Raw genomic sequence first — 13,195 nt, forward strand, 5'->3', positions numbered from 1 at the left:
CTCACATTGAAGAGAGCCATTTTAAATTAGTTTGTTTTGGGTGCTGGAGTTGGTGCAGTTGTCCTAATCCTTAAGAGATTACTAATATTTCTGTGTGGTATGTGCACATTTCGGTTTACTGGTCTATGCGTGATGATGACAGGAATAAAAGTCTTTGGAACAGCGTTGGGAGCAGATGGCTTTACATGCCAGCAGGTGGAGACAGTTGTTTGTGGCAGTGAGCCAGAGATCTGTTCAGTGAGCGGTGGTGCGTCCAGGTGTGCTGCATGAATGATTAGTCATTCACATAAGTCATGTGTGGACCGCACCACATGCTGTATGTGCGCAGCTAACATTTCTGAGCCCCGTTTGTTTGGGTGAAGTCCATCTGTCTTAAAAAGAGACATTCTTTGCCAGAAAATATTAAAATTATCCACATAACACACACGATGAGCCCTGCAGGCGGACTGGAGCCAGTCGTGGAGGCCAAGGAGTCTACTGAAGCGGCCAGCATCGCGACCAACTGTGGGAATGGGTCCAGAGATAAAAACGGACTTTCCACACTGCTTAAAAAGTTAAACAGACGGTTAAAATCTGATTTTGTCAGCTCAGACTGCCGAAGAGCTGTGTCATTTGTTCCGACATGGACTATCACTCTTGTGATGGAGGACGGGAGCGACGGCATCAGGTCCTGGAGTTTTTTTTAAATGTCAGCCGTGGTGGCACCGGGGAAGCAGTGAGTGGTAGCGTTAAAGAAACGGAGTTTCTGGTTATGGAGTCACCAATTATTAGTGTGGTTGGGGAGAAAAGAGGACGAGGAGATGCCGGTTGTGGGGTTCCAGAGCAGGACTGAGCAGAATCTGCTTCAACACTGCGTGCGGACTGAGGATGGAGTGTGTGAGCTGCTGAGTGTTGTGTTGGAGTAGCAGTAACAGACCTGAGAGAAGGGCTACCCGACGGTGCAGGGTGGAGACGGCCTCCGGAGCGTCTGAGCACAGCCTCCTTCAGGATCCTACGTCGGGAAGCGGAGGTTTTTGACCGGGATGACGGCCGCCGATCAGGCCCGGCGACAGACCGGCGGCCCAGTGCAGGAGATGTAGCCGGTGGAGGAGATGCAACAGTGTCGGCAGGCACTGTGCGCCGAAAGAGATCCGTATCAGGGAGACTCGAAGCCGCAGGTGCATCCGCTGGATGGACCGGAGTGTCGTTAGACAGGGCTGCATAGCGGTTGGAGAGGCCGATGGACGGAGGAGAGGCAGCCCCATCCGAGCCTCTCTTGCAGCCACGGACCACCACTTCAGCCCAGGTTGACTGATGCTTTGGAGTCGAGCAGGAGGAAAGCCTGGGAAGGCTAGAGGGGTCCCAAAAACACGGTGTCCTGGATGTTAGCGGTTGTGCTAAGAGAAACAATCTGTTTGGCTTGTACTGAAGCCACATCCATAAAGCCAGTCAGCAGGGAATCTTTCTCTTTGAGTTCCTCTGAAAGTCGTTGGATGTCTTCCATAAGGTCAGCAATCTTCTAGTTCGCTTTCTTAAGGAGTGTGCAGTCCTCATGGGGCAGTTGGGAGTTATTTTGGCTAGCATAGTCACCGGAGCTTTGTTGTGGTCAGTAGCGTTGATCGTGTTTTTACGGTCATCTAGCTTAAAATCCATGTCGGGTGACTAAAATCCTTAACCCACGTAAAACTTAAGTTAAAAACTTAAGTTAAATAAAAAGGATATAAAAAATGTAACGAAAAAGAGTGGATTAAAACTGGATAAGAGTCCGGTTTAAGACGGAGCTTCCGACAGGTGGCTTCAGACGCCAACGCATGCGCAGAGTGCAAATGAATGAAAGCCTGGTTGTTTCTAGGTGTCTCAAAAGGCACGGCTATTTAATGTCACACCTTTCTCCTGACTTTTGTTTGTCTGTCCTCTCATGTAATTTCCTGTCTTGCTGTACTGCCAACCCTATTATCCAAAAAACTGCTACAAAGCTATAAAAATTGATTTGGGCAGCATCCCCAGAGCTCGGGTAAACTGTCCCTGGCCTCCAGTCTGTATGTATAATTGAATTATTAAACTGAATAGCGTTTAAAAACTCAAAAATGCAGCCCAAAATTTCCCCAAGCAGTCATTGGCAATTTGAATAAATCCTATTATGAGATAACTGAGGAGTCTTTGTAGCATCATTGGTAAGCAGAAGCTGTAGTGACCATTAACAGAACTACTCCACAGCCAATCACACACAAGTACAGTCACTTGTGCTCCCACACATACTCACACACAAAGCCAAACAAAACCACACACACAGCTGCAGTCTGCTGCCAATGACTCACAATCACACATTGTTTTACCAGACACTGCACACGGAGGCAGAGGCAGGATTTCACAAATACTGAGGTCAAGAGTCCAAATCCCCCCCGACTCCAGTGCGACCCTTCACAGGTCCCATATTATGGATTTTATCTAACACGCTGAACATCTGGAGCTGTCGGCCAACTCGACATCCACATCCAGCCAGTCAGAGCAGGCAGCTGCTTTTTCAATACAAAACAGTTTTTCCTCACCTCCAACTCTCTCTGGCGCACAGACAATCCCTGCTGCCCGGGCGTGCCGATCCACTCTTTGTTAGTTTTTATAATGATAAACAACTCCTGTGGTTTCGCGCCATTTGACGTGTGTTTTGTTGACAGAACGTGGTTTGGAGACCAGTCGTCTGGTGACAGGGTCGTTGTCAGCTCGTGTAGTGTGTGACCCCCTGTCGCCGTCAACACCCCAACGACTCCCGTTGCAAGACAGCAAGTCGTGTTGTCTGAATTAACATTAAGACCCCCAAACTATGAGATAAAAACCTTCTTTTGGGCGCCGGCTACCTAATCGCCACTGCGCTTGTCCCGTGTACAAAGGCTAAGTCCTTGCTGCAGTGGCCCGGCTTCGGGTCCCACCTGTAGCCCCTTCCTTCATGTCGTTCCCTCGTTTTCTCAAGCTCTCATGTCACAAATAAAAGCTAAAAAGCCCTAAGAAATATCCTCTCTCTTTTGTAACTGCTAAATGTGTGTGCAAAGACGCTGTTTGAATTTGCCTCCCTTCATGACATCATGGCATGCATGCATGTCTGTTTGTACGAGCATGCCTATGTGTATGCACAAGAGTATGTGCAAGTGAAATATTCAATATTGACGTAGGCAGCTTCTCATCGAGGTCTGCAGGTCGGACAGAAAGTGTCTTTTCAGTTCGCTGTGGATGTTTCTGTTTGTGCTGTTCCTCTCTGCAGTTTTTAAAACTGATCCACCGACCAAAGAGTGCAGAACATGTCCATATGTGGTTGCTAACAGATGTTTTCACTTTAGAATAGCACCGCTGATGAAGCTCCACCAACTGGGTGACAAACATATTAAGTTTCATATAACTTAATGAACTTAATGTGAAGCAGCAGGAAACGTTTGTTTTACATCAGCAGTAATTTACCACAGCTCTGCCAGCGATCAGTAAACAGTAAATTAAGGCTGATATCTGAAAGTAAAAACAGGAACACAGGAGGGAAACTCAACTCCAAAACACAGGGATTCATGTAGAGATTTCAGCTTTAGCTTCAGTTTTTAACGTACATTTTAAAAGATGTTTCTTACTAAAGTGTATAAAGGAGACCTACGTAGGTGTCATTTACTCTGGGGCAGTGCTTGAAGTGGAAAGAAATAGGTGCCTGTTCTCCCCTGAACTCGTATTGTGCATTGTTTTATTCGTTATTTAACATTTCTGATGCAAGTTGTTTTTCAGAACATTTCTAACAAAAGCTTTCAAAAGGTTATGGAGACATTAGGTGCGTGCGAGTTGACGGCGGCTGACTTTCGCCGACTTGATGGTCTAACGTGAGCTGCAGGTGACTGCGGGGGCGGGGTATAGAAATGGCGCCGTCAAGTCCGACACATTCTACCCGCATCAGATTGCTGTGAGCTGCATTCAATGCCTTATTTTAAGTCCAGCATGCATCACGTTAAGTCAGCGTTGCGCAGCGCCGCATGAAGTCAAACGCACCTATACTGATTCTGACCTGTCCCCAGCGTCCTCAGTGTAAATGACAGCTATCAGTCAATATTTTTAAATGTCCCGCCCCATCCAGGCTGTGATTGGTCGGTTCACGACAAGTGACATTGAAGAGCTACATTCAGCACAGGGCTGCTTTAAAGGCGCCCGAACTTCTCTTCTCCCTCGTCTCTCTACACCGACGGAGTTTAGCAGGCAGGCGTGAACGGGAACAGATAAGTGTCACGTAGCGCCCAGAGAACCTGATATGGAGAAGGCAGAGGAGAGGACCGCCAGCTTGGAGAAGTCCCGGTACGCAAGAAAATGTCCTGGTACGCCAAAGAGTAAAATGTTTAGGTGCCGGTACCGGGGCCTTCCGGCCCACTTCACACACTGCTCTGGGGATGCTGGGGACATGTCCCCAGCACTTTTTGAAATGGCTGATTTTGTCCCCACCACTTTTTGAAATGGCTGATTTTGTCCCCACCACTTTTTGAAAGCATTTGCTAAAAGTTTTCTGAAAATTAGCTTGCAACAAGAAATGTTAAATAACAAATAAAAATTCTATGAGAAAGGTTTACTTGCATCTGCCTTCTCCAAAAAAAGTAACGCAGGCTAAAAAACAAGCTGCTGATTACTGCATTATATTAGATAGGCTAATATTTTTATATTCTGAATTGTCACTGGCCACATGAATTTTGTTTCCCCATTTAAATAAAAACATTTCCACCATAAAATTAGTGCAGATAATATCATGAGAATGCAGAAAAGTAAGAGTTTAATGCTCAAAATCGTCATATAGCCTAAGTCATCAATGAATATTTCTTCTAAATAGCACTGGAGAATCTTGTTGTCTTGTTCTCGTGACTCCAACATTGTGCATTATCACGTCTGGTGGACTAAGTTAAGTGTTTCGTCACACCCCTAATATGACCCCTTAAATGTCCCCATCACTTCAACGCCCTTGGAGATCTATTATGCTTTTCCACATTTTATACAATCTACAATGTCACAATGTTGGATGTTCATGTTAAACATGGCCAAAGCTTCAAATGAGGTTAAAGTATTTAAAAGAAGCCAAAACCTCAAGTTTCCTCCTGTTCTGGACGCACTGCTTTTTCTACCACCGGCTCTGTTCCGCCCAGCAGTGGGCAGTGGGCTTTGAGAGGGGGGGCCTTAAAGAGACAGGAGCATCTACAGCTTGTTTCAGACAGAGGCTGAAATGAAGGCCTACATGAAGTAGAATAGACAAAAAAAATATTTTTTTAAACTTTGAATCATGCAAAGCTGCCATACAGGAGTCACAGAACTACAATACAGGACCGGAAAAGCAGTTTAATAGGACTCTTTTAACTCTCTTTCAGTTTGGCTTTGACTTTTAGTCGTACTGATGTTTCAACCAGGAGAGTTTTACATCCATCCAGGTCTTGAAGAGCTCCGACTGTCAATCTCTTCAAATTCTGTGTGAAAGACTTTCCAGACACCTGGATTCCCGACATTTAACAACACAAGACAAGACAAGACCTTGGTGTCCTCCGTGGTAGCTCCAGCCCTGCACTGTGTTGAAATGTCCAAGTGTGGAGCTTGCTTTATGCTGCTCCTCCTCTTTGTTTTCAAGGTTTTCATACAAAAACCCTTCAGTGGTGAAGTCGCCGCTCAGATGGATTTCATCAGCTTGGCTACGAGCCTTTATTCTCCCTGAGAGTGACTGCATCTGCTGAGCAGCTTTACAACAGGCTGCAGGATGTGACTTGGATTCAGAGCGCTGCTCGGTTTTATGGCATGCATAGGTGCAGAGCATTTCATCTTTAGGTGAATAATGCATCAAAGGTTTCCATATACGTGCATCGCAGTTTGTCGTGGAGCATCGAGGAGCCTTCAGGGGTCCTGGGGGGGCGGAAACACTCCAAAAGGCACAAGGATCAATTATATTGTATGTATGAAAAGATGGAAATGTTTTAGATTCTTGTTCCCATAGATTATCAAACCTGAGATGAAAGGATTTGGTTTCTTTGATTTAAATATGCAGTATATCCCCTAGGCAACGGGTGGTCCGGAGAGCGACCCGTTGCATGACAATGATGCTCTTGAAATTCAACAAGGCGTACCGGTGCTTTGTTCGTGCATTTAGTTTTAATCCTGGCAGGTCAGCACAAGGTCAGTTCACACCAAATATATCAAATATGTTGATTATGTGTGGAGAAAAAAAAGAAGATGCCAGATTTGATTTTACAGTTAGTTCTGAGAAAAGAGAACAGGTGTTTGGAATTCTTACTTAGATTTGTCTTGGTGACTTTGGAGCAGGAAAACATTAAAATTACTGGCGATGATTCAAATAATGCACTTGGACATGGATTAGGCCGAAACTTTGAGTGTTTGCATGTTGACGGAGGGAAAAGGCCTCACTTTGATGTGAAGTCTCTTGAATCACACGTACAGGAGTCGACAGGGACGGCCGCTCTAACGCTCTCCCTTCATGCCGGTTTCCATTTTAGAGTTTCCATTTAACAGTCTGCTGACACAGGCGACAGGCAATTATGTAAACGTTAGCGTGACTAACGTGCCGACAGGCTAACAGGAATCTGAAATAGATGCTTCTGTTTGCTTCGTCAAATCTTTTAAAGGCTGTGAAACTTGTGAAATCTGTGAATGAGAATGTATGAAATTTAGCTCTGCCTTTATGTGTATTAAATATTTCACAGAAATTCACACCAAGTGTGTCCTCCTCCATTCCTTTAGATACTTGAAAGTAAAAGTTGAAGTCGTCCTTCTTCAAAATTACTCATCACAAACATCTAATAGGCTCATTATTATCGTTGTTGGCATTGTCACATGAGGCCAAATGTGAGAAGACAGCATTGTAAGTGGGGGATAAGTGGTGTCACAATCCTCCTCCCTTGTTAAGAGATGGTCTCTCCATTAAGGTGTAAATGGCCTCCTTGACTCCCCTTTCGAACAATCCGTCCTCCGTGTCTAAAATATGTACGAGGTGGTCCTCAAAGAAGTATCCTTTATCCTTAAGATGTAAGTAAACTGCTGAGTTGTGAATGCGTTGGGCCATGTGTCTGTGTAGAGCAGTGGTTGGCAATAGGCGGCCAAAGCTGGGACGCCAGCAATGGCCAGATTATTTTGATAGCGGCATAATCCCTTCCTCTTAAGTGATTGTGCCTACAAAATAAAAGCTTGAGAACATTTTTGCAGCCTGGGCCGGCCCATAGCATAGGCGGTTGCATAGGGCGCAAAATGTCAGGGGGCGCCGCAAGAGAAAGTTTTCGACTCAGCACGTATCAACTCCGCCCAGCTGATGTGACACTGGCGATTTTAATCATGTGCACCTCGCGCTGTGAGTCCGGCAACGTAACTGGTAGAGTTGTGCAATATAGGCCTAAGCATCTTAAAACTGAAGTGCAGCCTTCTGTTTGGGCCTGTGAGCAGCGCTTGATCAGAGCTGCTGAAGTTAACGGCTAAGTCAGTGAACTCTTTTAAGTCCCTTCTTAAAACATACTTTTATAGGTGAGCCTTTCCCGATCTTATTTGACTTTATTTTATCCCTTTTATTTTATTGTATTTTACTAATTTTATATTAATTTTTCATGCTCTTATCTTGTTTTTTTGTATTATTCTTTACACTTGTTAAAGCACTTTGTAACTTGTTTTTGAAAAGTGCTCTACAAATAAGGATTATTATTATTATTATTATTATTATTATTAACGTGTGGATTGTGGTGAGATTTCTGCCGGATCCGTAGTGTTTTCTGTTGGTTTCGGTTTCACATGCAGCATGCAGTCCCAAACTGCGTCGGTCAAACGGTAAAGGGGCCATGCTATATACCAGCGAATCAATAATGTAATGCACAGCAGAGTAGAGGTCAGGTAGCATTTAAAGTATTGAATGAATTCTTATTAAATTATGACGTTAGTTAATATTGTTTTTTTTTCTGGACATGTCAGACAACACAGACATGTGGGAGAGATTCTGAATGTGCAGAAAGTTTTGAACATGAGCAGAAAACCTGCTGAAACACATGAGCTATTAATTAAAGTCTAGGAGTTCATAACTGAATTAAAATGAATTAATTTATCATTGAGGTGAAAAGGTCCCACGTATTTAAAGAGGTTACTTCCCCAAACAGAGACACAAAAGAGAAGGGAAGACTATGCATATAGACTCATCAGGGATTTTATTAAATTAGAAAAGTTGATCTACAGGAGAAAACGCCAAAGCTACAGAATGCCTGAAAGCCTCACTACTGTATTATATTCAATTAATTTTTAATATTTTGAATTGTCACCTGTCGCCTGAATATTGTGTTTCCCTTTATATAGATAAAGATTAACCATAAATTGGTGCAGAATTTTTCACCTGACTGCAGGAAATTAAGTGTTTATTTGTCCCAATATTTCAGTTGCAGTTTATTTGCGATATACTGTGGGTGGTTACTTGCTCCACCTAGCGGTCATCTGGGAGTAATTCATTATGTTCATATTTAATTCTTAGATTGTTGTCATTGGTTGATTTTGTCACATGATGCAGTCTGATGCGGTCAGCTTGCAGCTTCAGTCACCTTATCCTTTCCGTTCTCTGTGCCCTGGGAAAGCGTCGCTTCTAAGTTGTATTTTAATTTATAGTTAATTACATTGATACATAAGTGTCATGGAAGACATTCTGTGATGTTACTAATATTTATTTGTTAACATGTGAAAACTGCCAATGTTAAACTAGCTATTGTATAACCTTTCTTTGGACAGCTTTGGACGAACCAGCTGAATATATAGCTAATAATATGTGTATGTTACAACTTTGTAGCTTAGCTGTAGATTATTTTATGTCTGTTGATGTATGAATAGCATTCAGTGATTGGTGCTGTCTTTCTGTATCATTTCAGTTTTACAAAATTCATTCATGAGAATTATGACAACAGTAAAAAGCCTTGAACTTTACTCCAGCTTCTGACTTTCTGTTGAAGCCTGTTAGCTATCTGTCAAATTTGTGTACAGTCACACACACTGAGGACAGAATGGTTATTCAAAACAAAAGTACAGCTGGATTTGAAAACAGGCCCCAGGACCTCAGCCCATCAGGGGCCCTGAAACCTCCAGGTGTACGCGGCTATATTTGTTTTGAGTTTTGTGGTATTTGTTGCACATTTCCCCAAATATGCTCAATGATAGTCAACTGAAAAAATAAGCTTAATTAATAATTAAACGGCAGACTTTGTCTTGCAGAGGTGCTTTTGGTCCAGTTCAGATTTTAACACCTTTATGTTTTCAATGTTTCAATGTGCTTACATGATTCTTAAATCTTCCCAAATGGTTTGACAAATTAATTGTGTTTGGAGGAATGGAGGAAGAAGGATGAAGGAAGTACACCACCTGTCTATCTAGCTGTCTCGTTATGCTTTATTCTAAACGTGGTGGCTTCTTGTTTACTCCACAACCCGTTCTCACTCCTCAGTCATCACATATGGGGACGCGTGGTCAAGACCCCTTGGCGTCAGTAAGCCCTTTGGTGTCATTTTTGAAGAGTAAAGGTAGTAGACTACAAATAACAAGAAAAGTCTCACTAAGGAGGTGGTTGAGGCTGAAGGTGTTAGTTTCCTGTCTGAAACAAAAAGTCAGTCATCGTAGTTTTTGGACCTGCAGGACTCCGTGGTCAAGTTAGCAATCATAAAAATGCAACGTCCGTTTAGACTTTGAAATTAAAACTAATTGTTAATGTGAAACGTCGGTTTAGACACCAAAACTACAGACATTTCTGTTATTTATATACTACACATACTTTCAGCAGTCAACAATTACACTAATGGGCTTCCTAGTGTGTTAAAAAACTGACGCCAAGGGGTTTTGACCATGTGTGACGAGTTGGGAGTGAGAACGGGTTGGTTGGTTTTATTATTCAGGCAGACTGTGCGCAAACGGCGAGAGGGTGGTAAAGCATTAATTGATAGGCTACTATAACCAATAGTTTGATAGATACAACCATTATTTGCAGAATTGCAGCTTTAGCATCCATTGCGTTTGAATACAATCTGCACCAGCAGAATCCCTGAAATGTAAAGATGAGAGACTATCATCAATAATAAAGCCAGAAAAACACAAGTCCCTTGATTTACATGCTAGAAAATGAGGCTTGAAAGCCTTTTGATCAATCCAGTCACGGGCTTTTAGCTTAATTTTGTGTTACAGACGGGACTGTAGTGTGCGTGATTCACAGGTGTGGGCACAAAAAATTATCTCCCTCATCACTTCCTTTGCTGACCGCCCACAGCAGTCAGCGGTCAGACCGAACAGACACAGTGTAAACCTCACGGGCAGGAGGCTTCCTTCTCCCTGCAGAGCAGACGCCAAACAATTAGCACACACACATTATCGACTGACACATTAATTATTCTTACTGCCGTTTTCTCTGTCGATCTTCTAACCGACGGAACATTAAGCTCTGGCTGATGTGCAATTACCCAACCGATCGCTAATGAAGCCAGAAAATACAGTTAAATACTGGAATGCGTTCGGAAACTGTGTTTATTTATAGGCCTGAAGCGGATTTCAGAACATATATAAACAATTTAAATGCGCCTTGTGTGTGTTGTTACTGTTTGCTCCAAATGCACCAAACAGGAAGCCTCGAGGATCAAACTTTTCTGTAAAAAAAGAACAAGATGGTTCTTTAAGTAAAACTGGAAACTTCACGTTCTGTTATGTTTCTTTATCACCTGACTTTTCTTCAGTTGAATCTTATCTCATTTAGTGTGTTGCTTTCTTCATTTGACCAGATTAAACTATATTAAACTTTATTAAACTGGTTGTCATGTTTTTTTTTTCATATTAAGTTACTTGGACAGGCAACAAAGTGTTTAGATTTACCTGTAATGTTCAAACAACATGTTTAACTTTTACTTTTCGGGCAAAATCCCCAAATTTAAATCCACAGCAGGGCGGAGCTTCTACATTGAACCAGTGTCACACCGTCGACGCACTAAAGTCCTGATCAGGGCTTTTTATAACATCACCTGTAACCCCACGTTACAATATAGTTAGATAATAATATTTTTTTATTTTTAATATATATTTTGTTTTATTTATTCATTTTAATTTTATATATATATTATTTAACACAAACACACAAATTTACTGTTTATTTTATTTCATTTATTTGATAAGCCATATGAATTCAATTAACAACACACACACAAACTTACTGTTTCATTCTGTTTTTTTTTTTCATTTTTAAAAATATATATATTTCATTTTAACACACAAACACACACTTACTTTTTTATTTAATTGTATTTAATGAACTGTATGAAATAAATTGTTCTTTTGTATTATATTTTAAGCTTTGGCAATATTGTTGTTTGACATTCATGCCAATAAAGCTGAACTGAACTGAATAGAATGGAATTGAATGAATTATATGCTAACTCTTGGCACTGGCGCTAACGCTAGGCTACTACTGTAGACAATGAGCAGGCATGCTAACACTAGTGGCTGAGCAGACAAATACTGTTTGAGTTCCTTCAACGTTTGCTTTGTTGGTCTTTGGTTTTGGAAACACAATAAAACATTTAAAGACTGTTTTACGATGATTTTAGAAAGAGTAATATTGTCCATGACAGACCTGCCGTGCCTAGCTGCAGATGCTAAGCTATGACTGGACAATCTCTGTTCGACCATTTGCTAAGGTTCGTCTTTGCAGGGTGTTGGACTGGACCTTGCTTATACTGTAGAATAGCGACTTGCCAACAGTCACGATATAAGTGCTGTATATTCTTGTGGCAGTATGCTTTAAATCTAAACTTTGTGTTGGGTTAGAAAGTAAAAAATAATGCACATTTTCCATCCACTGTCCTCGAGTGAGCACATCCACCCCAGGAGAGTGGATGTGTTCTGTGTATTTGAATGTATCTGATCTCCTCTCAAGGGAAATACCTGGTGTTTTCAATGCATACAGGAAGTGAAGAAAAAGCCCCAGCAGGGCCTGATTTAGGGCCGGTGTTGGGCAGAGAACACCTCATTTTAACATTTATTAGCATTCAGGAGCAACAAAGGTGAAGTGTTGTGTCTTTTGCTTCGTGTCTTTTGCTTTAATCACGGTGTTGTTGACCAAGGTCAGAGTGAATCCTACCTGATGACAGACGGACAGACATAAGCTGCAGCAGAGACAACTCAGCCTGACTGCTGATGACCAAAGACATCAGATTACCTCTCATCTGAATGCTCGACAGCTCCGCCGTAAGCTGCTGCACAATCACACAGCTATTTGCCACAAGGCCTGTTTTATTTTTTTCAGGATGGAAAAATGTGACAATTTCCTCCGATATGCTCAAAATGCTTTTTCTGTCAGCAGGTTTAAAAGGTCCTGAGGATTGTGAGAGTCGATAAATTCCCAGGCTGCTGCTCATTTTCTTGGCCCAGTTTGGGTATGTGATGACCAATGATTGGATTGTTTGTTATTTGGCTCGGGATATGTCCTGATATCAGCCGTTTTACTACAGAAATAAAAATCATAAATGTTGAAGTGTTTCTGAGTGTAGGAAGCACTGATGATACACAGAGCCACATTCATTTTTCAAACAAACCTACAGTATGTCTGTATATGTTGTTACCTTTTTTTATTTTACCTTTTTATATTGTCGTCTTGTATTATAGCCTACCTTAAATTCTTAAATACAGGCAATTATATTCACCATTTATTTCCACAGCACTGATTCCATCAGTACAACGACTGCGTCACGCTAAACTCACTCCTGCTTTCATTCACTTATAATTTCCAGTTGCTTCCATTTGGCCATTTTTCGATCGCTGTTAAAAAGCCTTCCAGCAACCTTCCCTCCTGATTGGCTTTTTAATATGAAACATCTGCAGGCAGGTCATGGTGAATATGACATGACTTTGTTGCTGTGCTAATGGGATTAATGCTGAATGTACTGTAATGCTGAGTGAACCACATGAGCCATAATGGTGCAGATAATTACTCCCGTGAGTTTTGATCAGATTTGTTCTTGCAACTCAAGTAAAATAATTATTCTTAGTGGCAGATGAAATATTTTCAACATTAAGCTGCTTGGTTTAAACCTCCTGGTAATGTACAAGTCAAAAAACCAAACTCTTTATTTGACAAGGGCCGGCGCACAATTAAAATAAGAGTTAATTTTTATCTGTTGTCCCTGGGCAGGTAGGCAAAATAAAAGTAAGGACACAAAACAACCAC

General features: G+C 41.9%; 1 long non-coding RNA gene across 1 annotated transcript in view; it reads left to right on the forward strand.

Annotated features, from left to right (window-relative positions):
* The window catches only part of LOC123977959, a 20,884-nt gene extending 8,428 nt beyond the window's left edge, over window positions 1-12,456 (forward strand). The window contains exons 2-3 of the long non-coding RNA XR_006826813.1: window positions 12,093-12,216; window positions 12,332-12,456. This is a non-coding gene — a long non-coding RNA (uncharacterized LOC123977959). The remainder of the gene's footprint in view (window positions 1-12,092; window positions 12,217-12,331) is intronic.
* Window positions 12,457-13,195: the final 739 nt, after the last annotated feature.

The sequence above is a fragment of the Micropterus dolomieu genome, linkage group LG10 (genome assembly GCF_021292245.1).
Source record: "Micropterus dolomieu isolate WLL.071019.BEF.003 ecotype Adirondacks linkage group LG10, ASM2129224v1, whole genome shotgun sequence".
Taxonomy (NCBI): domain Eukaryota; kingdom Metazoa; phylum Chordata; class Actinopteri; order Centrarchiformes; family Centrarchidae; genus Micropterus; species Micropterus dolomieu.